General features: G+C 36.7%; 1 protein-coding gene across 1 annotated transcript in view; it reads right to left on the bottom strand.

Moving 5' to 3' along the window:
* The window catches only part of fam189a1 (family with sequence similarity 189 member A1), a 109799-nt gene that overhangs the window by 82943 nt on the left and 1024 nt on the right, over positions 1-25832 (bottom strand). The window lies entirely within an intron of this gene.

Below are 25832 nucleotides of genomic sequence, written 5' to 3'. Positions count from 1 at the left end.
GTGTGTGTCAAAATCGTTATTAAAATCGAAATCGCAAAATTGATCAAAAAAATCGTGATGGTTTTTTTGTCCATATCGCACAGCCCTACCCCTTAACACTGTGATGCTCTGTGTCCTGTCGAGACGAGACAAAACCAATAAAACCCATTACAAAAGAGGCATTTGTTGCATCCAGTGGGGACATAATTACAGATTATAATGACTTATACCGTCTTTTTATGGGTTGCATATCGTGCTGTGTAAACATTAAACCATATCTGCATTTGTGATTGGAGAAATGACAAATAACAAGCGCTACTCTACACTGCTCAAAACTTGCATTTGAATCATCAGTAGTAAATCCTTTAAATATGAAAATGTACTTACAGGCTGTGAGTCAGAAGCGCCAGATTGTCCTTGCAAAGTTACAATTGCCCCACTTTATAGAAACAGCCTTTGACGTCATTGTAGGCTACTTTCCCAGTTTCATGAAACAGTCCTCTGAAAAATGCGATGCACAAATCTGAATATTTGGGTTGAACTGTTCTGGAACAGTATTGTACATACAACATAACTACTGATTTCTAGTTGTGTCCTCTTTTGGAAAGCCAAACGAAGTAGTTTTGCTTTCACAATGAAACACACAGCATCTCCACGACATGACACGCTACAGCAACAATACTACAGCGAGAACCAAAGTTATGCCTTCTTTCTTTGCGTAAACATTTGGGCGGTGTTATGCAAATCTTCCTACACAGTGACGTAGACATGTGGGGATGTGTTTAAATGAGGTGTTTTAGGAGGGCGTGGACAAGTCTTAACTTTTATAAAGAATATCTCTTTGGGATTGAGACTTTAGTCTTTGCAACTTCAGGGATCTTATCTATGCACAAACAGCTTGTAAAACTCCAAAGAAAATGGAAAACTTGAAATTGCATCACATGACTCCTTTAAATGCCACTCCATCTGAAAGCAGGTGATGTCGATTTACTACCAATCACAGAACCAGCTTTACTGACGAGATTCAATTGTCAATTGCATGCAATTAATTGCACAGCCCTAGTACATACATATACACACACTCTTATATCCTCTTTCCTTCCGCTGATAATTGAAATGATCCACCCCAAACATGTAAAGTGAAAAAAATTTAAGTAAACTGAAAGGATGTTGTGGCATAACATTTTCACTGCCACAATTTCAGCATTCATTTCAGGTTTCTTAGGTCAGGTATACTTAATGAAAACAAAAACACCTCAGGAACTGACATTGGGTCTTCCATGCATTTTAAATGCAAATCACATACATTAAACAGGAAACAAAAAACACATAACCCAAAATAAGCACTTGCAGAAAACTGTAGCAATCAAGAACATCACTCTAAGTGTGTGTAATGATCAATTACAGTTGGGGACACTGGGTTAAGTTGTCATGTCAGTTAAATATCAGTAACTATAATATTTGTATCCAATATGCTGACAAGCATGAATCTTATGTTCATCAGCCTCACAAGAACTTTTCAAAACAGCATGTACAAATGAATGCATTCTTCCTGCCATTAGTGACTTTGTAGTGAATCCATCTCTGAAACTCTAACTACAGACTGATGAAGATGAGTAACGACCCGTACACACAGAGCATCTGATCCTACTAATGACGTATAGTTTATAATGCTTAATCACAAGTGTCTTTGGCAGAGGCATATATGCAGGTAATTAGTAGAAAAAGTCAAATTATGTTCATGCAAATTTCTCTTTTATTTATCACTGTGAAATTCTGGTTGATCAGGCTCAAACAAAAAATAATGCTTGATAAAAAATTCGTTTATGATTTTGCAACATTTATTCCTCTCAAGTAATGGAGGAGGTGTTTAACTAGAACAGAAATAATGGCTCCTGGTCTAGCCCAGGTTATTATTTTATAAGGCTCCGTCACTGCACATCTTCAAATCTTCTTAACTTGAACTTACTCCTCTTTAGAAAGGATATGTATGTGAGACTCCAAGAGAAGCATGAGAAACATGAAGGAGGAGTGTGGGCTTTATGAGTGTTCATCTGGCAGTAGCACTAAGGGCCATATTTCACCTCTTTCTCCCCAGAGGATTATTAATAGAACTATAACAACCCACCTCCTTCCCTGCTGTTAATCTACAAACCAACATGTGTTTCATACACAAATGCATGATTACACACATCAAAAATCAGTAAGATATGCATCTACATTGAAGTGGCTTTACATTTAGTTAATTGGCAGACACTTCCTGACCAAAGCAACCAACAGCAAACAGAAAATTGGCACTCATTAATTCAGCATATAAAGCTATAAAATATTGGTAAGACGACAAATTTTCACTAAAAAAAAGACATGATTGCCCTTTTGGGATACATCTGTAATTTTTTTTCTATCAATCAGGATTCTGGACAGATCTGGAATAACCTATGGCACTGTAGATGCATATTTACAGAGATACTGCCAATTTAATCTAAAATCTATAATATTTGTCAGATGGTCATTGTTGGAAATGTGTTATTTCTAGACATGAGAATGTCTGTTTTTCTATGGCAAGGTTTGTTCTAAACTGTTTTGGGAAAATATAACGATTAAGAAAAATCATGATTGAAAATCAAGCCATGAAAACAAAGTGTTTCAATTAAGGGACAGCATTTCAGTTTATTATCTACATAATTTATTTACAGGCTTATTATTATTCCTTTTGCCTATAATGAAACATCAAAATAAATTGTTTCCCATGAACCAACGTTCATGAAATCTAAATTATCATATATTTTCTGTCCAATTAATAATAATGAAACATGTGACACGAAAAAAAAAAAAAAATATCTTATCAATATGTGGAGGAAACCGAGCTGTGCAAAATGGTGGTCTGGAGAAAAAAACAAATCTTGTTCAATGGTTCAAAAGTCCAAAAAGGAAGTGTGGGGTGTCAGGCATCATGCACTTTTTCTTTTTTCTTTTTTTTTTTTAGCTGACCACATAAAAAAAAATCTGCAGGTATTATTTTGCAAAGTTGAGTTCAATTACTTGACTATAATGGGACACATGACCCCTAATTTCACAGATAAAAGGAGGAGTATGCATACGTCAGCATACAAACTGAGTGAGTGAGCAGTCTTTCAATCCTCTCTAAGCCACTTTAAAGACCTTTAAAGAGGCAGTTTGCCATGAAATGCTGCATTGCGAATCAGTTCTAGGCTCACAAGTAAGAAAGTGACAGAATGGCATTAATATAATCTCAGTAAAAAGGGATGAGATAACTGAAAGATCAACCGGAGTAATTCCAAGTCATTATAAAGTGTGGGTTTATCTTATAATAATGCAAAAAGCCACAAGCAAACACAGACATGTGCTTTCAGGCACAAAGAGCAGTGCTAAAACCCTCTTAAATACAGTAAAATAAGTAAATACTATAAATAAAATAAACCACTATATTTCCTACAGCCTCTTGTAGCTTATTTATTTTATGAAACTGTGACAAGAAAAAAATAAATAAATAAACAGTTCTCCTCAAAATGAAAATTCATTTCGTCAGCAATGTCTTTCTTCTATTGAACATGAAAGAAGATATTTTAAAGAATGTTGTAAACCAGTTTCTGGCTCCCACTGATTTCAAATAGCATTTTTCTCACGCTATGGAAGTCAATGGGGACCAGCTACTGTTTGGTTACCTACATTCTTCAGAATATCTGCTTTTGTATTCAGCAAAAGAAAAAAACTCATACACATTTGGTGCAACTTGAGGCTGAATAAATGATGATAGAATTGCCATTTTTTGGGTGAACAATTCGAAGTCTACAACAGAGCTGGTTAAAAAAAAGCAATTAAAAAGCAAACAAAGGTGAGTTGGACTACACTAGAAAGCCATTCAGATGATACACATTGAATATTTTCCATCATTCTGTCATTTATTCACAATGAATGCAGGATATATGACAAGCATTCAGCCAAACGGCTTTTCTGGATGGATGCCAATGATACTCTCCAGCACCTTCATTTAACGGGAGGATGAGGGAGCATAAAAATATACATGTCAAGTTGAAACTCCTCATTGTCACCACCATTTATCAATGGCTACATTTACAAATGATGTTTACTGTTATCATGGCATTAAGAATCCATTACTACATTTGTTAATGCCGTATGTGTAATCAGCTGTCAAGTTCTCCTCTCTCTACTTTTCTCTATGACCCTGAGCGCTTCTGGATATCAGCTGGTTTTAATCGCTGCCGCAACGTGGGTGCTAAAGATTTCACAAAACACACACACTTTCTGTAAGAAAGAACAGCATCAAAACTCTACTATAAACCATAACATGTCAGTTCCAAAAACAGCACGTTAATCAAGCGTCACCACCACAACAGACCCTAAATCCATCCATGGACCTCCACAATACAGAGACACTTTCATACAAACAGTCCTATTTGAAGACATTAAAAGACATTCAAAGAGTAGGACTCTTTTTCATAATACGCAAGGAGACTGTACTTCAACCTGGCAGTATAACAGCACACTTAACACCCTGCTCTGGGTGAAATATATTGTAATTATACACACACCACATTACTTTGGTTTGCCATTTATCAAAGAGATTTTGCAGGTCCACAGAATTATTAAAGCATCTTGAAGATTTAGGTATGTCAGAATTGTGACTCAAGCTAGAATGAACTATATTTACTGCACTTTTAAGCTACCTTGTATCATGATGTCTGTCAGGATGTATTTTCAGAGAGAAAGGTCTGAAAATCCTTTAACAGAAGCCTCTCTTATAGTCTCAGTTACCTAAAGGTTTCGTGTAAGAAACATGCAGTGGTATAAACTCTCCCCATTTATCTCAACACCAGCCATCCAACATTATCATTATGGCTCCACATATGGGAAGCACTAAATTGCCAAAATAAGTATTTTTCTCTTGATTTTGCTTCACTAAAGATATCTAAACCTCGTTAAAACGAGATCGATTTAATTGAGAAGCAAAATTGTGGTTTAAAAAGAGAAGGCTTGTGTATATCTTAAATGAAGTTTACTACCTTTATTTATTTGTTTTACATTTTACGAAAACCTCTTCCACATGTGCTTCTTCATTATTTGGTCCCACTTTAGTTTAAATGGCCTTAACTACTATTTACTTACATTTAAATTAATCATTTGATACAATGCACTTATTGTGTACATTCGTGTTTTAACATTGCACTTCTATTTTAAAAAACACCTGCGTATAATTACATCTGTCATTAATTTCAGTAATTATATGTAGAATTGAACTGTTGAACCATCCCATCCCTTACACCTTAATCCACCCTTAAAGGGATAGTTCACCCCAAAATGAAAATTCTGTCATTAATTACTCACCCTCAGATTGTTCCTGTAAGACCTTCGTTCATCTTCGGAACACAAATTGTTCTCTTATGGCTTTATAACATTACGGTTAAACCATTGATGTCAAATGTATTATGTAAAAAGAAAATCTAAAAAAATGGGTAGGACAAGGTGTATGTAGGGATTCAGATATAGACAATATAATAAAAGTCTCTACAGTAGCCACAGAAATGGGAGAGATTATTTGTGGCGTTTCAGCACATAGCTTTACCCTGCCAATGACAAGCAAGGAGAGATGCATCTCAGGAGAAAAATACAACAGAGAAAGTGGTAGAATGAGATACATACAGTAGAATGGGAGTGTGCACGGGGGTGAATGTGAATGCTAGGACAAACCTTTCCCCACCCCACAACAGAATAAATGACAGGAGGATGGATGCAGGCTCCAAGAAAAGCACAATATTGAGGTATCCATCATCACAGGGATTCTGTGGACCTCATATATCTGGTGCTACTTCAGGACATGCGCTTCCTACCGTATGCTACAACAACAAACGTTGTTTTTTCCTCATGCCTTTATATAGATTAGGCAAAACAAAACGCACCATCCTAACTCATCCACTCCCTCTAGCTGGTATAAAATCACTGTACCTTTGGTGTCCCTTCAGAAGATGCTTCAAGGGAAGCTTTGATGTGTTTTGATGCTATGTGCTTCACATCAAAAGAAATAGCAGCAGATGTGATCAGCAACACTGTGCTGCTGAGGACCGTTTACTTGCACTCCCTCCAATGCCAAAAAACACACGAGATAACAGGGATATCTCACTGAGAGACCAGAAAAAAGAGAAGATGGAGAGTCGGCGGTGAGTATTGCATCACGATAGCAGACACAGTGCTCACACTTTAAATTGTCTATACTGCGTAATTGAAAATGACCGAAAATTTCTTTTTTGAAGTCAAGCCGCCTTTGGGGATCTCAAATCAAGATAAAAATGAATCTTGCTATCCATGCTAACAGAAATACAGCAGTCATCATGAAGCCGTAGCCACATTGCTGCTAATGAAGGGGACATGATGGCATCTGGAAATATACTAATAATCAGGGCAAGGATGCAGCGGGATCTGTGTCCTTATGCACACCTGTGCATTTTGTGTGTGTCAGTAATCGAGTTTTTCCCTCTTTCCTTCCTGTGTGGCCGTCCTCTCTTCTTCTCCACCGTATCTGAATGCTACACACTCTGCTTTCACAGTTATTTGGCATCTCAGGGCTCCCTCAGGCCTCTGCGCTGATCCGCAGCGAGTCCTGTGCTAAGAGCGCAGGGATTCAGGCATTTTCCCATTTTCAAACCAGCAGCTGTCGGGGAGCGTATGAGTAACAGCTGAATGACGCACGTCACGAGTGCTGAAGCGGGCCGCTTCTCTGAAGAATTACAATTAGACTCTGGGTGAGTCAGTGAGAGAACAAAACACAACCCAGAAGAATATAATGACAAACACCTTGAAAAAATGTTTACATTTTTTTGGGGGTGGGGGTTGTTGAGGATCCATATATAATAAAAAAAGTTATTTTTCTGTCGAAAATGCTTTATCAAATACCCATAGGCCAGAGGGCCAAATTTCTTTTTGAAAGTAAAAAAATAAAAATAAAAAATAAATCACATAATTACATTTTCTATCCTAAAAAAATGTTTAATAATAAAAAATAAGCTGAATCTTTCAAATGAGAAAAAAAACTGTTATTAGCAGTAATATTAGCAGTAATGTTATTGTAGTTAGGTTACTGCAAGCTGTTGTGAAAACTTAAAATTCTTTATATTAATTTTCTTTCAGCTTATGAATTAAAGTTTTATTCAAAAAGAAATTACACATTAAAATATAGCAAAATAGAAAACAGTTGTTTTAATTTGTAATAATATCTCACAAAATTACTGTTTTTACTGTATTTTGCCAAAAATAGCTGTGTTCTCTACTACAGACACCTGGGTGTTGGGGATTTTTCAACTTGTTCAACTTGGAGGAAAAACAAGTCTAGGTAAAACAATGTGAGAAATCCATTGTGTAACTGTAGGATTCGACCAATAAATTAGCTAAGCACAATTTCCCAGGTATTCATCTTCTGATTGACAGGGCGAGTCCTCCATTAACATTCACAGATGTGCGTACTCCTGACTCAACTGAAGCACCGCTTGCCCGGTGCTATTAATCAGGCATTAGAAGCAGCAGCACCATCAGCCTTGTCCTCACAGGTCAGACAGTGAGAGAGCTCAAGGATGTGAGCTACATGCAGCTCAGCCTCGGGTTAGGAGAAGCAGGTGAGAGCGACATGCAGACATCACAGCAGACACATGAGCTGACACCAGAGAGAGGCGACACAGAGACAGGGTCACGCAAGTTACAGGGGAATAAAAATAGTGTTTACATAAGAGGAGGCACAGACAGTGTCTGCAACATCTTATGTACTGATTTGAAGGGAATATGATGAAATGTTATTGGCAACTGGAATCATTATCAAATTAGTCAAAATATTTTATAAACAAACAGTGATGGATGGCTGATGTGCAGAACCTTGTGAATGACAGGCCAATTTCTATTCTGTGGAAATCTGCTGAGCTTTCTCAGTTTTTTGGCAAAGATGCCGTGTGGGCCTGCTTGTGAGGGATGTTGTCATTTACAAGGTAATAGAAAATGTGTCCTTTTAAACGCCTTCCTCTCCCATTTCTGGTTTTGGCCAGGTGGTTGGTGCTGTATAAGGTCCTCTCTTCTAGGTCCTGGCATTACTGTACGTCCGTGTTTTCAGCCAAGAGACAAAGACCAACAGCATCTCTCTCTCTAGTGCCAGGACCAACTCTGCTTTCTTCTCTTTCATGATGAATCTTAACTTCTTTTTTAAGAGCTCAATGTTTTTTTCTGCATTTAAAGAACAGCGTCCATTATGGATGTGAAATTGAGATTTTAAATCATCATTACAGTGATGGACTCAGACTTTTTTTGGTACAAAGTGTATTGGCAAGATCAAGCACATGCTAAAAACATGCTTATTTTTGCTAACTAAAACAGATATATAATAATAATAAAAAACTTTATTTTAAGCTAACTGCCAAGACAAAATGCTTTAGTTTAATTTGAAGTGCAAATAAATAAATAAATCTAAATAAACTAAAACTTATTAAAAATACTACACACATATTAAAAACTAAACAAAAACTAATAAAAATGACAAAAACAACAAAATGACTAAAACTTTATGACTGAAGTGAAAACGAGAAATATAAAAATTAATTCTAATTCAAAATATTAATAAAAACTATAATGTATGTCAATATTACTAAAATAACTGAAAAGCCTTAATTTCATTAATATTACATATGAAAGCTTGTTTTTTGTTTGTTTTCTATAAGCAAAAAGTACATTTGGGGAAAAAATGACAGTGAAAGCAACAAAACATTGTCAGCAGAATCGCTTGAACTTTTCTCCTTAAATTAGCATCACTTTTTCTGTCACTTCTGCATTGTAACATTTAATTTTCTTTTCCAGTGCTTTGATGTTGGCATAAAGATGAGGCTTCTTTGATTTTCATGCGAGCATGAGATGTGGAATGGAAGGCCATGAAAAACATTATAAAATTGCCACGTCAGTCTGATTAATTACACACCACTCCAGAAAATACACTTGAATCACGCTAACTCTAATATAGCTGCCCATCTCCCTGCCAAGCCAAATTTATGGATGTAATGTGGGAAAAGAAGAGAGAGGTGAGAAGTGCACAGAGGCGCATGCTTAATCTGGAAAAAAGCAACAACAACAAAAAAAGCTTTAAGCTGATGAGGTTATTCTGAGGATTCCCTGGTGACCTTTTCTTTTTAAATATAATGTTTTTGTCACGTTACTGAAAAGACAGTAAAGCAGAGATGGAAGAGAGAGATAGAGAGGGAGAATGTGACTGGGATAGACATGAAGCCTAGAGCTTGACATGTGGAGCACGTATGCTATGCACTAGACCACAGCTCTGACCTGGGACCTTTTTCTTATTAGGATGCAATAATGTGTCTGGTCTGTTCCTCCCACCCCATGCTGATGCCACACGGAGCCTTAATGGGACATCCATCTTGGCTCGTCACATCATTTCCTTCCGCTCTTCCCACCCTGGAGCTAATCTCCTCTTTAGAGAAATTCCAGAAACATGGGCTGTCTAAACTTAGTTCACTATAAAACTAAAAAAAAATCTCTAATCTTGTGTTTTTGTTTGTTTATTACAAATTAATTATGAATGCAGGACATGTGGGTCTCTACAGTAGGAATGTCTTCAAGAAGTCATTATTCCTCAAAAAATACTGTCAATAACCTCAGGTTCTTTAGAATAATTGAAAAGCTGTGATGGCCATTGACCCCTCTTCTCTATATTAATAATGGTTAACCGTTTGACCTCTTGACCCACAGTATGTATCTCCTCGGCCTTCAGGGCTTGAATGCATTCGATGTGTACAATCACTCTCCCCTACTTGACAATCTTTCTCCATCTCTTTCATTACAGCAATCTTTGAATGCTTAAGCTGGAATATCCTGGTACAGTTTGAAAGTTTAGTGCAATGTAAAAAATTTTAGACTCACAAAAATGAACAGCTTCGTATTGTGTATCTTTACTTAATCATTTTCAGCATCGTTGTTCTGACATGGCCATACCTCAGTGCACTGCTGGTATTCAGACCACAGGTCGCACACCCTTTCCCAACAAGCACATTTTACTAATCAGAGCACAAAAGAGAGGCATACATCCAGCGTGCCATTGATCTGCTTTTGTAAAGGGCCACGCTTGGCTCATAAAGCCTCTTTGTGTCAGAAGGAAGTGGAGTGAAAGTATGGTTGCAGCATGTGGAAGCACATCCGATTGTTCACTCATTTGGGATAGATACAGAACACGGCCTGACCCAGGACAGTTCATTTATATGGCGTTGGTTATGCGCGCACACAGCACTGACCTATTGACCAGGTCCTGGTCCAGGAGTATCGGCTGTCTAACTGAAGGGATGCTATTTTGCTGCAATTATGCCATGTACTGACTGCCAACATATCTATGGCACAAAAAAATGTATACTAGAAACAATTCTGCTTGTTTAACAAACACACTTAACCTTTCTAAACAAGACATCATTTACTTGACCTCATTCACCATTTCTAAACCTATTCTTTTGAGCACATAGTCCGATATTGTGAAGAACACTGCACTGTGCAATAGTTTTCATATACTGAAAGCATAGTGAACAAGGGCTGTCAAGCTCCAAAAGAACAAAAGTGCACCATAAAAGTATCATAAAAATAGTCCATAGCTGTACAGTATGACTCATGCAGTCCAAGTCTTTTGAAACTATAAGACAGCTTTTTGTGAGGAAAATTACAATCTTGCCATTTTCTGTAGACTTAGATCTCATTTACATATTTAAACTTAGTGTAATGTGACCAGCTACAAGACCACATAAATCTATCCACCTTATTTTTAATGTAAGAGTAGATGAGGCCAATTTTACCTTAATGTGTGAAGATTCGGGTGTCAGCCGCTTCCAGTTTTCCAATTTTAGCTGTACAAAACTAGTCTATTATGCTGCTTGAAATTGTAAACTGGTTTCAGATTGTTTTAATTTATTATCAAAATCATAATGGACTGGACAGATTGGTTTGGACTAGACTGTACTGCAGCTCAAATAGTTTGACCATTTCCTGCACTTCTTCTAAATATTTACCCACAGCAACTAATGAATCGAAGTCCTGCACATTGACAGGAAAAAGCTTACTTCCACACTGAAAAATGCCAAGCATTTGGCATCACTGATGTCAATCCTGGTGGGACACAAATTTATGGGCTAAATTTGAATATGCAAAAGCGCGAACGAGATTTGAGAGCTGTGGGGGACAAGATATCCTTTTGTGTTATACCAAAGTTATAATGCTCTGCACTAAACTATGGCATGATATTCCTTTACATAAATAAGAGAAAGAGATCCACCTTTACAGTTAAACATGAACAGACAGAGGAACAATATAACACTCCATCATATTTATATAAAACTTCATGGCACCTTTTCTATGGTGTGAGAGCTAATGGTGTGTAAAAGCTCTCTGACATACACACAGGCACTCTGACATTTTGTGAACATTTGTTTCCATATTGCTCATACACCCAACTGCACTCAAATCCCCATTCTTTTGAAAAAATATAAGTAAAAAAAAAAAAAAAAACAGTAGATTTTGAGAACAGCAGCATTTGTACTGCAAAAATATTAAGGTGTGTGTGTCGGTACACTGCTTTTCAAACGTTTAGGGTCAGTAAGATAAAAAAAATAATAATAATACAAATTAAAAATATATAAATGTAGTCAGAATCTACTGACACTGACACAAGTCAAAGACACTGAAGACTTAGCAATGGCTGCTAAATTTCAGTTTTACTATCAAAGGATTAAATTACAATTGAAAATATATTGAAATAAAAATCAATAAATTAAAACTGTAATAATGTTTTACAATATTACTGTTTTACTGTATTTATGAAGCCTTGGTGATCACGTGGGACTACTTTTCAAAAATAAAAAAATTCTTACCAACCCCAAACTTTTGAATGGTATTGCAGATTCTGTCTATATTAGACCAGCCTGTAAACCATATAAGTATTACACTGTCAACAATAAGTTTAAATATTCTTTGTCATAAATAATCATTGCTCCATTTTTGCCGACCACAGAGAGAGTATGAGACACACCAAATACAAGAGGGTGAACACAAGAGGTCATCTTGGACTTCAAACACACAAATCGTTCACAAGCGCAAATGTCTGACACTGTATCTGTGAGGTCTGCATTGTGTGCATCTGTGGGGTTTAAGGAGCAGGAGAAAGGGGAGTGTACTCATTAACACATCTGCAGTCCACGGCGGGAAAATATCTTTTATAGCCTACGAGATTTATCACTGCGAAGCTGCAGCACACTACTGCCTCATAACGGCTGACTCATCCCCTGAGCTCACATACAGACACACAATACACAACTCTTTAGACGCTTAGCTTCAATCTTTAACTGCACTGGGAGCAACAAAATTTCGAAATGGCTTTCCACAACAACAGAAAAATGTGTCTGTATTGGCATTTGAGAGCAAGATTTCTCTTTCTTTGTCTTCAAACACTCCGTTATCTCCAATAAAAGTGAGTGTGTGTGTGTATAAGAGATTTCCACACTAATTACAAGTAGTACCTTTCATCACGTCATTCAGGGTCAATATTCAAAGCCACTGGTGATGTAAAAGGTTGAATGTGCTGTATGTTGCGTTTGATCATCAGAACGCCAGTGCAGGTGTGCTAGCCAGATCCAAACACGTCTTAATGATGCACGACAGCCTCGGGAGCAGATCACTTTGACAGCAGACACTGGATGCAATCCTTTAACTTAGATCTGAGAGGCAGTAGGCGTCTGCAAAGAGATCTGAGATGCATTATCCAGGCATCCAAAGCACCCACTGCAGATGGTCGCGAGCAGCAGATCCTAGACCTTGGCCTGATTTTTTGACCGACAGCTCACCAAATGGAAGCTAATACCTCTGGAGTAAGGCTAACTGTAGGAGTTGATCTTATTATGCCAACTTCTCGAATACGCCTTGGCTGGAGCTCAAGCTTTTTCATGCTAAAGCTTATTAGATTTATATTAAAGGAAAATGCCACCGTTTTTCCATATTCCACTATGTTCTTCCCTCAGCTTAGACGAGTTGATACGTACCTTTCCCGTCTCAGTGCGTGCACTCAATCACTGTAACGTGCGGTACCACTATGCTAGCGTTTAGCTTAGCAGCATTCATACTCAAGTAACTGTCTTTAAATAGGGAAAACATGCAAGTTTTTGGTGGCTTCTAAATTCATCCCTGTTTGGATCCTAAGGAATGAATGGTGCTAAGCTAAACGCTAGCATAGCGCTACAGCGATTGAGTGCACACACTGAGACTGCAGAGGTACGTATCAACTTGTCTAAGTTGAGGGAAGAACATAGTGGAATATGGAAAAATGGCATTTTCCTATAATGCTCTTCTGCGTAGATCAGGACACTGTATATCTCTTATTATTTGTGATCAGTATGTCTTATATGGTTTACAGAGCGAGGTGGGAAGCTTGTAAAATTGTTAATCCTCTTTTTGCCTGCAGGTTTCCTTGCATAAAAATGATATTTTGCTGTTTGTTGGAAATTTATTCAGTATATAATTGAGGCTTGTTTGCTTAGATTTTCATCAGTAACACTATAAGGTTTTGTAATTGAACAATGAATAATACTTTTACAACATTTATTAATCTAGGTTTTAAATATTATTTTTTTTAAACTGATCCTTACTGAAAAGTATTACACTGTAAAGGAGTGTTTGACAAGCGGGTCAAGAGTCATGACGTGATGGACAGTCTATATTACTTTAAGTGATGTAGAGAAAGTAACAGAAGCAGACGAGCAATGAGAGACGAATATTAGTGTAGCAAGGGTAGTCTGAGTCCCTGGAGATGAGACGCTCAAATGATAGGAAAAATGAGCCTACTTATAATAAAGAATTGCACAATGAAAATGAATTACTACTGACCGCCGACACCTGAACAGCTTGCAGGCTCACAGGGGAGCTCGTAACATGCAGTGATTTCTGGGAGTGCACAAAAAATGAGGTCACCACAAAAGATTAATGACTAAGGCAGACATTACAAAGCTGCACGATACACTCAAACAAAATAACCAGGCAGGAAATACATGCAAATCGAATCATTGATCGGAATCCATCTAATTAACTGATCTAGCACACTTTGTCAGAGAATGGGTAATTTAACTGTGAGTGACGTGAAAGCAAATTCAGTAATGAAGTCTCCAGATAAAAGTGATTGATCCAAGAAGTGTCCAGTGAACGTAGGCATGAGACCAACCACCATGGACCCTTGAGCTCCTAAATGAACTCATCCTTGATCCTTCAAACCAACAAAGCTGAATAAATAAGCTTTCCAATGATGTATGGTTTATTAGGATCTGACAATATTTGGCCGAGATACAACTACAGTATTTGAAAATCTGGAATCTTAGGGTACAAAAAAATCTAAATATTGAGAAAATCGCCTTTAAAGTTCTTGGCGATGCATATTACTAATCCAAAAATTAAGTTTTGATGTATTTATGGTAGAAACATTTACAAAATATCTTCATGGGTCAGGATCTTTACTTAATATCCTAATGATTTTTGGCATAAAAGAAAATTCAATAATTTTGAATCAAAACCATCTCATCCCCCAAAGATTACAGGTTTATGGCACTGACACTGCAGTTTTTTGGCATTCCGGTTAATAGAATAAAATTAAACTATACAGTATTTTTGACTTGAATAATACCAGTTACTTTTCAGATTACCTGACAAAGCATTATTCCATTGTTTTACAGAATGAAAAGCACTTGTGGCACAACATTATCCTGCACCGCTTCACAGACAAAGAGTGAAAAATAATTTTAGATCAACACAACAGCCCTTTATTACAACCCCAATTCCAGAGAAGCTGGGACATTTTGTAAAATGCAATAAAATCAAGAATCTGTGATTTGTTCAATCTCTTTACCACTTATGTAATTGATAAAAGTAAAAGTGTTTTCACTGAAAAAAAAAACGTTAGAACAGAGGCATGTTTACCACGGTGTCACATCAACCTTCCTTTTAACTACAAGGTTTCATCATTTGGGAATTGAGGATACTAGTTGTTCAAGTTTTGTCCAGACTCACTTGATAAGACTTCAGAAGCTCAGCAGTCTGTGATCGTCATTGTCTGCTTCTCCTTTTCATGACTGGTCATACATTTTTAATTGGAGACAGATTGTCTAACACATTCACTCTGTCTTTACGAAACACAGTTGTAGCACATGCAGAATGAGAGCTGGCACTTGATCTAATAACCATGGACTTCCCACTTATCCATAAATGAATAAATATTAATTCTGCTGTTAAAAACAAATATGAAACCATGTAGGAGAGTGGTTATTATGTGTAAGCAGTGAGAAACTCTATATTTGTGCATATTTTGCGCCATGTTAAAAAAAAAATTAGATTTGACATAAACATGCACATCAACCCGATCACTTTTTGGGCTGATCACGGTTCAGTTTTTAGAAGTTATGTTAAAAACAAAGTTAAATTGAGGTACAGTTATTGGATAACTGAACTCTGTATGGTTCAGGTTGCCGTATTTAAAAAAAAGAAAAAAGTAACAGTAAAGTTCTTGCAACGAGCCATCTTTTGTTTTTTTAGACAAAGAATGCTGTTGTAGCTTGTGTGCATCAGTGCATGTGGAAAAGAAGGTGTTTAAAAAGTACCAGTTAGATATAATAATAACATGTCCTTAAAAACCATATAAAAACAAAGTTAACAGTGGTGACTCGTGTTACACTTCAAACATTCTCTTACTTCTAAGTGGGCATTTCATTAGAGAAGAAGCTCAAATTGAACTGATAACATACAGAAGTGTTGTTCCATTCCCTGGAAAGAGATGATAGATAGATAGAGTCACTGTCTGAACTCACAAGTAACTATCCACTTGTATTAGTTAGCCTTCTACAGTGAGAATTATTGATGTGTTGGTAGACATGTGAGCAAGGAAGCATTATTCTTTCAAGGTGTCAGTTATTCCACTTCCTTTAATGAGCTGCCATTTGCAGGAATTATGGATTACACATGGACTGCTCATGAAAATCTCATCTAAATATGGCCACCTGCGCCTGAGAAGTTTCATTAAATGAGATCCATCCCACCTCCTCAGTCTTTAATCATGTTTCATATTCAGAAACAATTACGCAAGGCAATTTAGCCAACCCAGGAAATGAACAACTCCCATCCAGGCCTTTTCTCTCAGGCAAACTTGTAATTTACCAATTAGTATGCAAAGAGATTTTAATTCTGCCAGCTCCACACACAAACCACAAAGGCGATTTTTTTTCTTTAACTCCATGTCTGGACCATTAATCACTAATCAAAGTTTTTAATGATGCAGAGACAGACACTTGAATATGTACACAAAGTTCTACTGCTGGCATTACACTCTTTTAATGGTTAATCCTTACTCTTGCATTATCAAAAGCAGTCCAGATTCAAGAAGAGTGAAATATTTTCCAATTAGGGCAGAAAATGCCATTTTGAAGTAAAATGCTAAAAATCTACAAACCTATATTTGGGAACTATGATTTAAAATAAAATAATAGTTAAAAATTTGATTGGAACATGAATTTATTTTCCAATTTTAGCCATAAAATACAACCTGCTAAAGAGAACAAAATCTATCCCGTGGAAAGTCCTATCACACTGCAACTACGATGTTTGACCCATTATTTTTGTCCACCTCTCTCTTCCTTTCTCATCACATTGTCCCAATGAAACAAGGCAACAAAGTAAGATGTATTGGATGCAATGCATGGGCAATGATCCATATAGTGAGTGGAAATAACAGAGGCTCCTCCTCTGCAAAGTATGAGATGAATTCTGGCATAAAGTAAACAGTGGTGACCACAATGAAATGAACTGATTAAACTGAGCTCGGGAGAACTGACAGTGTTTTTATTTGTGGGTATACTGGCATGAAGAGGAAGGGAAAAGACAAGGATGGATTAAAAGAGCTGAAAGGAAAAGTTGAAGTTCAGAGCTGGGATGGGAGAGTTCACTCATTTGGGAATTCTGGAAATAAACCCAGTCTCGCACTCATTATCAAAAAAATCACATTATTGCATGTAGATACAAAAAAACATAAACCCTTCTACCCATCATGATTAACAGTCTAATATAGACCACATTGCTTTAGTGCCTCGCGTGTGAATCCACATGATGCCCACACACTACGTACTTACTGGTAAAGAAACATGGTAAAATAAAGCTTAATGTTTTAAAACAGAACTTTAAATTATGAGCAGTGTTTTCTAAAAGCAAGAGGCCTGGAGTTTGATGTTTTCCTCCTGTTCTAAGTCTCTATGGCTGTGTTACACGAGTCCCTTCCATTGCTTGACTAATGTGCAGCCCAGCTGCAGAGCGTCTCTACAGCAAAAGCACACACTCAGCCAGATGAGAAGCTGACATCAGACATTTGTGAATATGGGATTAATTAATAAAAATATGAACTTCTGTATAGAACCCTACATGGTATTAGGGACAAACAGATGCTAAGCCAGATATTATGGTTGCTGATTCATATTCTGGCCAATAAATGAAGAATATTATAGCAGTTTGAGTCATGTCTGGTGTAAAAAGAGTGTTAAGATGACATGCACTCTTCAATGGAGTGTTCTTTAAAATGGTACATTTTTTATTTAAATAATCAATTGAAAAGCCTTGGTTTTTTTGGACAATCTAAATTGTGGAATAGGTGGAAATGATTGAAGTCACAAAGAAACTTCTAGGACATAGGACTTGGTTCTATGGATCAGTTGTTGATTGGGTTTTTTGAAAACAGATAAGATAAACTTGAGCTTGCAGAGACAGGGTCTGTGTGGAGTAAATGACTAGAGTAGTCCTGTATGTGTCACTAGAGTGACCACCTGCTAATAAGCCCAAGGGGGGACAAGGGGTACGTTTCTGAGGGACAATGTGGGACACCCCATGGGCAGACTCACTGATAGTGGTTTACCCATTTCTAGCACATACCACCTTATATTAATAATGCCCTATTCCCCTAAACATGTGTAATTGCTGATGTATGCTCATGACAGAATTGACAGATGCACTTCCACTTACGATTTACTTTAGCTATTTTATTAATTTTCATTACAATTTATTCAATTTAAATAAATTATAATATAAAATTATAGGATTAAAATGAATTGTAGTTGCTCAACACCACAGGAAAAGTAAAAAAAAAAAAAGTCTGACATCACAACTCAAGGGAAGGGAATTCACTCATTCACTAATCCCTATATAGTGTATGGCAGTTGAGTTCACTATTTCAGGAAGGAGTGAATAAATAAATAAGTGAACGGATTCGGACAGTGACGTATAACCTACACTGCGCGTGAGACTTGGAGCTGTTGCAAAAACATTGCCATGTGTACTTTTATATTACATCTACCTAATTTTAGAAAATAATACTAATAGCAATAATACTCAAAATTACTTTATATTGCAGTTATACATACCTCCCGCGTCAGCTTTGTGGTCTCATCGATAGTATATAGTAATAATATATATATATATATATATATTGAAATGCTTTTATGTTCATAATCATTAATTGCTATTAAAATAACGTACTGAGAACAAAAATAAACACACATAAACGTTCATAATTATGTATTTATTACTTTTAGTATCTTGACACTTGCTCAAGCAGCGTTTTGAGCTCAGATAAGATGGTTGTAGAGCGTCCACAGGCGACTGTTAATTTTACATCGGATAGGCTACTTGTTATTAACGGAAAAATTTAAATTATCCACCAAATTATCATTTTTGTAAGTTAACAACGATGCCACCTCAGTAAATTAGTCAAATAGTAAACTGAGTTATTGCCTACATAACATATTTTAATATAAATAATGTAGGAAAAACGTTAAAACAGAAATAATAAAGATGTAAACTTCATCTCTCATTCAAACTCGCTCGCTCCCGCTCTCGCAGTAGCGTGCTGAACTGTCAAGTAATGTTTGTTTGGCTGCCTGGGGCTCGAGGATATAGAGCCATCAACTTTTTTTGAGCAAGCATTGATTTTGCGTGACACAGTCTTAATTTGCGGGACGCATGAATTGGGCTTCAAACGCTGTGCGCGCACGCGCTACGCGGGACGGGTGGTCACCCTTTGTGTCACAAGAGAAAAGTGTTCACTGGAAGATCCAGTTACGACATTTTAATTAAACAATATGGCCAAATAAAATAAAAACAAATGAAAAGAAGGGGGGGAAAGAAGCATATACATTCTGTATAACATAGAGTGAAAATAATATTTTAATATACAAACCCAATTTGCATTGAAATTTAAAATCAACTTAAAATGATACATTTTCTCAGTTTAAACATTTGATATGTCATCTATGTTGTATTCTGAATAAAATATTGAAATTTGAAACTTCCACATCATTGCATTCTGTTATTAATAAAAATATGTACAGTGTCCCAACTTTTTTGGAATCTGGTTCGTATAATATTAAGTACCAATAACTTTTAAAATATTATGTTCACAATTCTCTTATGTTGGTTCACGGTCACATCACATGCAGGTAAACAAATCTTTCTTTCACTTTTTATTAGCTGCAGTTCCTTTGTAAAGCCCCAGGTGTTCATGAATCCCAGTTTGGGAAACCCTGTTTATCACTTTTATGTGAACTTATTACACAAATTAATGAATAAATGAACAACTAAATGTACAATTAAGCATTTTAGGAATCAACAGCTGATGTGATATTTGAGCACTCACTAGCTCTGTGGGAGGTTGTGAGGAGGCAGTTGAATAAAACTAAATTCTGAATCAATGCACACATCATCCTTTTTCTCAACCTTCTCCTGTAATGCCTTCAGAAGGACTCAGATTCAAAAGTTCTCAGTGATGCAGGCAGGGCACATGAAAGCGACGGAGGTGCATTCAGAGGACACTAACACACTACTGCAACCCACCTTTGCCAAACAGTAGTACATCTGTTTACACCACAGTCTGCCCCTTGAGAGTGTTCATCCTTAACCGTATGCCGTGTGTATCTGTCAGTCAGGTTTGCCCTTGTTGCCAACTCCCTCTCCAAATGGAGCACTACAATGAATTTCATCCCAGAGTGGCCATCCAGAGCAGCAGGGCTACTTCAGATTGCCTCCACTCTGTGGGGGATAATGGGAAAAAGGGCACTAACTGACTCAGAGTTTATACAGAAAGTGAGGGAAGGTTTTTACTAAATGCTGTTGCAAACATATCAAACTTCATGCATTCAAATATACAGTATACACAATACACTAAAAGACTTTTTACACTGAGTACCTGTTCAAGGCACTGAGGCCAACTGCAGTCTGGTTAATGTGCATACATTATTGTGTCTTAAAGTCTCTTAAAATTCTCATTTTTCAATGTCCAAAAAAAACCTGACTGTTAACATTTCAGTCGAGCTAGAGTGTAGTCATCATGAAACCAAAGTTGACAGATTTCACAACCATATTGTGATGTACTTTCAAGTTTAACAGCTTTCAAATAATAATAATAAATAATAATAAATTGTATGAAAATAATAATAAAGGTCAAAAGGTCAAAAAAATATTTTTTTTAATAAACAATTTTTCACAAATACAAGTAGCATGCTTTAAAGAAAGCAAGGTTGAATTGAATTTTGGTTTGAAAAAAAGTTTATAGACTGACTGAAATCAAACTTTTCAAAAACATGTGGACATACTTATTGTACTGTATCACTCACTCACCAACAGTTCTGTTTTTTTTTTTTTCAGTTCCAGTGTTGCTAGATTCAGCAGGAAACAGTTCAGGTCTGCGTGGAATGTGATATGACAGAGGGTCATTTCATATAAGCCTGTCAGGACTCATTTTGTTACCCTACTGACATGTCTGTTTATGGCTGTCAGAGTTTCAACACCCCTCTGCCATATTTCTACCAACACTAGCCCCTTTCACACTGCACGTCGGACCCGGCATATTGTCAGAACATTGCCGGGTCGCCTTCTGTGTGAAAGCAAACACGTCCCGGGGATTGATTCCGGCATTGAACCCGGGTCGGGGACCTAGTAACATTGCCGGGTTCAACCCGGGACGAGCGCTGTGTGAACAAAAGCCAGATCTAATGCCATGTCGAAGTGATGACGCGCGTTATTGCGCGACTCTTTTACCGGCTGTTTTGAAGGAAGATCAACGTTCGCGACAAAAAAATATGTGCAAACTTTAATGAAGCAGAGATCAGTTAGTTCCTCACTTTCCGCGCTGACGCCGAGATCGTTTGCTTGCTTCAGTGAAAGTATAACGTGCCTAACGTTTTCGACTCGTACATTACACGTCACGCCCTGATGTCACGTGTCGTTACGGGATCTTTACGGGTTGTTTGTGAATGCACGCACGTATCCCGGGTTATCACTGGCAGTGTGAAAGTGCAAAATCTAGCGACCCGGGAACAATTGCCGGAACACTTTACCCGTGTATTTGCTGGAATGGCAGTGTGAAAGGGGCTTCTGTAGATTCTCTCCTTCAGACCGTGATGGCCCTTGAATGAGAGGATCTGTGTTTGGACAAAATGACTTGCAGAATAGTGAAAAGAGGAGAAGCACGAGTAAAATTCTCACATGAAGGTGTATTAACAAAATACTTCTGTGCACACACATGCACACAAATTCAGAGATCTCCTGCTGATCAGGCCTCCCTGCTGTGGTCAGAGACTTGATGCAGGCTCTCTGTGTCTTTCTGATCTTACAGCAAAGAAAAAGGGATGAGAGATGAGGGGGAGATGGGGGACATGAGGAGCAGAAAGCTGAGAGAAAAGATGTAGGGTTTCTTAACATGATCCCAACTGTTAACCTGAAGTCTTACCAGAAAAAAATAGATTTTTTTATCTTTTCCCTGCCTTTGTTCCTCAGCCTCTGCTCTATTCTCTCTTTTTTTTAAAAAGTAAAAAAAAATGCTAGCTTTGCCAGTCAATTGGGCAAGTAGTACCTTTGTACCTTATCTACCCACAACCCATAACAGGGGTGGAACAATTCAGCTTACTCACGGTTCGGTTATGCACCATTTGGGGGTGCAAAAAGATACAGTCATGCCCCAAAATATGGACACCCTTGGTAAATATGAACAAAGGCGGCTGTGAAAATTAATCTGCATTGTTAATCCTTTTGATCTTTTACTTTAAAAAATTCACAAAACTCTAACCTTTCATTGAATAATAAGAATTTAAAATGGGGGGAAATATCATTATAAAATAAATGTTTTTCTCTAATACACATTGGCCACAATTAAGGACACCCCAGAAAATTCTTATGAGTAAAATAACTCTGAAGTATATTCCCATTCATATTCACAATTTTGAGTACTCCAGAGTGATTATGAACATGATATTATCCAGCCATTGCTTCCTGTTTCACAGAAATATAAATAGGGGGGAAACAAAGCCCAAATTCCCTTAACCATCCATCAAAATGAGAAAAACCAAAGAATATATTTCTGATGTGCAGCAAAAGATAATTGAGCTTCACAAATTAGTGAAGTGGCTATAAGAAAAGAGCTAGAGCAGTGAAAATTCCCATTTCCACCATCAGGGCAATAATTAAGAAATTCCAATCAACAGAAAATGTTAGGAAACTGCCTGGAAGAGCACATGTGTCTATATCTTCCTAATGCATGGTGAGGAGGTCAGTTTGAGTGGCTAAAGACTCTCCAAGGACCACAGCTGGAGAATTGCAGAAAATAGTTGAGTCTCGGGGTCATAAAACTTTTTAAAAAATTGTCAAAAAGCACCTACATCACCATATGTTGTTTAGGAGGGTTTCAAGAAAAATTCTCCTAGCTCATCCAAAAACAAACTCCAGCATATTCATTTATCAGACACGACTGGAACTTCAAATGGGACTGGCTTCTATGGTCAGGTGAAACTAAAAAATGAGCTTTTTAGCAGCAAACACTCAGGGATAAAAAGTACCCCATGTGTACAATGTAATATACTTCTGTATTTTTGATGTTGTGGGCCTATATTTCTGCTGGAGGTCCTGGACATCTTGTTTAGATACATGGCATCTTTGATTCTATCAAATACCAAAAGATTAAATAAAAATGTATTAGAGAAAAACATTTATTTCATAATGATATTTCCCCCCCATTTTAAATTCTTATTATCCAATGAAAGGTTAGATTTTTGTGATTTTTTTTAATAAAAGATCAAAAAGGATTAACAATGCAGATTAATTTTCACAGCCTTCTTTGATCATATTTACCAAGGGTGTCCATATTTTTGGGCATGACTGTACCTTGAGGGTACTGCTCCAGTGTCAACTAGGTACAGCTATTATACATTTTTTTCTGACTTTGAATTTTCATGCCATTTCAAGCAATGACAGCAATATCCTTACTGTTTAATGTTGTAAACTATATGTTAGAAATAAATACACATTCAGTTTAGGACCTTATATTATTATAGAGATGTATAATATTTGTGCTTAATTATTTTTTAAATACCTCAAATTATTTGTTGTTTAAAAATTATGGGGGAAAAAATGGTGACCACGGGTAGTCTGTGGGTTAAGGTGATTCCAGACAATGGGTAAAACCATGGAAAAAACACGACTGGGCTATTTTTGTTTCGCAAACCTGGCAACCATGCAAAAGATATATATATATAATATATAAGGATATATATTTATTTTGAAAATAGCCTATTGAAAGCAATATTGGTCAAATAAATATTATCAATACTAAAAAAACTAAACCAATTACCAAATATACCAATATACTGGGCATCCTAAAAAGAAAAAGATTAGTGCAATATTAATTAGTGCTGCCAAATGATTAATGGCCATTAATCGCATCCAAAATAAAAGTTTTTGTTTACATAATATATTTATGTGTACTGTGTATATTTAGTATTTATATATAAATACACAGACATATTGTTTTGAAACTATTTACCTGTATATACATTTATATATTTATATAAATATATTTTATATATAAACCATTTTTTCTTAAATATATAGATGCATGTGTTTGTATTTATATAAATATGCACAGTGTACACACATATATTTTGTAAACAAAAACTTTTATTTTGGATGCGATTAATCGCGATAAATGGTTTGACAGCACTAATTATAATACATGAAAATAAACAGAAAACTAGTAAATACAGGTAGTAGTAAAATTGGTTCTATAAAGAATATTTAACATCCATGGAACCTATCCAATGGACAAATGATTCGTCATAGTAGAAAAATGTTCCTTAAATTATTAAGTTCCTGACACCAAGAAAAAAAAAGAGCTGTTTATTGAAAGGTTCTCTGCAGAACCCAAAATTATTCTTGTATGGCATGAACCATGGAGTGTAGGAACATGATGTGAAGAAATGTTACATTTCAAACATTTTAAATCATTACATTTCCCCCCTGCACAAGGACAAGCACACATGCTGTTCATCCCCCTGCCCAGCTCACTCAAGACTGCACAATTAATCCAGACTCTGATTGGAAAGTAATTCTGCAGAGCTCCATTATGTCCCAGCTGCTCAACCCACTCCTGTGAGGAGCACAGCATGTTCACCAGCTCTCTAGTGATATAACCTCAGGCCTGGACACGGTGATCTGTCCCCACCCAACCCAGAGGCATAAAATGTATCCCAAAACCCAATTGGATATTTAAACCAACTAATCCTCCTGCACCTTTAGTATACATCTACAGGAAAATCTATGAAACAATACTGTTACAAGAAGCAGCTGAACTTTCTCACAGTTGTGTTTTCTTATGTGCTGCATTCAGCACATTCAGTGTCTGGAGAATGATCAGTGAGCCCTGATGTTTGACCTCTGACCCAAGGCTGGTTATCTTTGCCACCACACATGTCCCGTCCCATCTATTACATTTTCACAACCATAATAAACACCACTGAGCTTTTACATACGCCTCCTATGGGAAGAAATAAAGAGTATGTGCCTTCATAAATATTTACTGTATGGCATTAAATTTAAGGTGTTGAAAATACTGTCCTACAAAAGTTCCTTGTACAGTGTCCTGTAAAGATGAATCAGACGGTTGTGCTTATGCTGATTTGCGAGGAGCATTGGCAATGTAATTGTTACTGAACACACACACAATTAAATGTTATTTTGTGCTGAATGACATATGCACTGTAGAATTATTTTTTTTTTACAGTGCATTTGTCATTCAGCACAAAAATAACACATGAGGATGAAAAAATGGGGTGTAGCCAAATGGACAAATCCAGACATTTCAGAAATTCATATAAAAAAAGGAATTAAAATAATTAGGCTAATCTCCCAAATTTTACTGAGTTTTTACTGTTAAGATATAATCTCAGTCTAAGAATCAATAAAAATGAAGCATGCCAAGTGCTTGAAATGCAATGCAAGAAGCAGCAGGGTATAACAAGCACATTGACAAAATGGGCAATCTGTCTTATAGGTTACAAAATTTCACGTTTATATTTACATAAAACAAGAAAACTTGGATGAATTAAAGCTGCTAAGCCATTTCTAAAGTGTGTATTGTGGTCAAACACTGTGGAAAAGACGTGCTCTTATTGTGATTAATGAACAGAATTATTCCTGACTGAAAATCTAACAAGGATGCATTAATCAATACTAGCCAGAAACTAACAGCCTGTTGAAATACTTTCACACAGAACATCAACAGGCATAAGTGAGGTGCAAATGAATGTGCCTGATCTCCTCTAAGCATTTGGCTTCATTCTGCTGCATTATAAGAGGCAATTCACCAACCCACACAGCATTTCATAGGTGAGCTACCTGAGCCCAAGCAATAAAGCAGCTTCAAAGAGTCCCTCTGCCCCCCCGAATTATTTATAGGCTACTTA

This window comes from Carassius carassius, chromosome 3, assembly GCF_963082965.1.
Source record: "Carassius carassius chromosome 3, fCarCar2.1, whole genome shotgun sequence".
NCBI classification, from domain to species: domain Eukaryota; kingdom Metazoa; phylum Chordata; class Actinopteri; order Cypriniformes; family Cyprinidae; genus Carassius; species Carassius carassius.
This window is presented reverse-complemented; position numbering and strand designations above follow the sequence as displayed.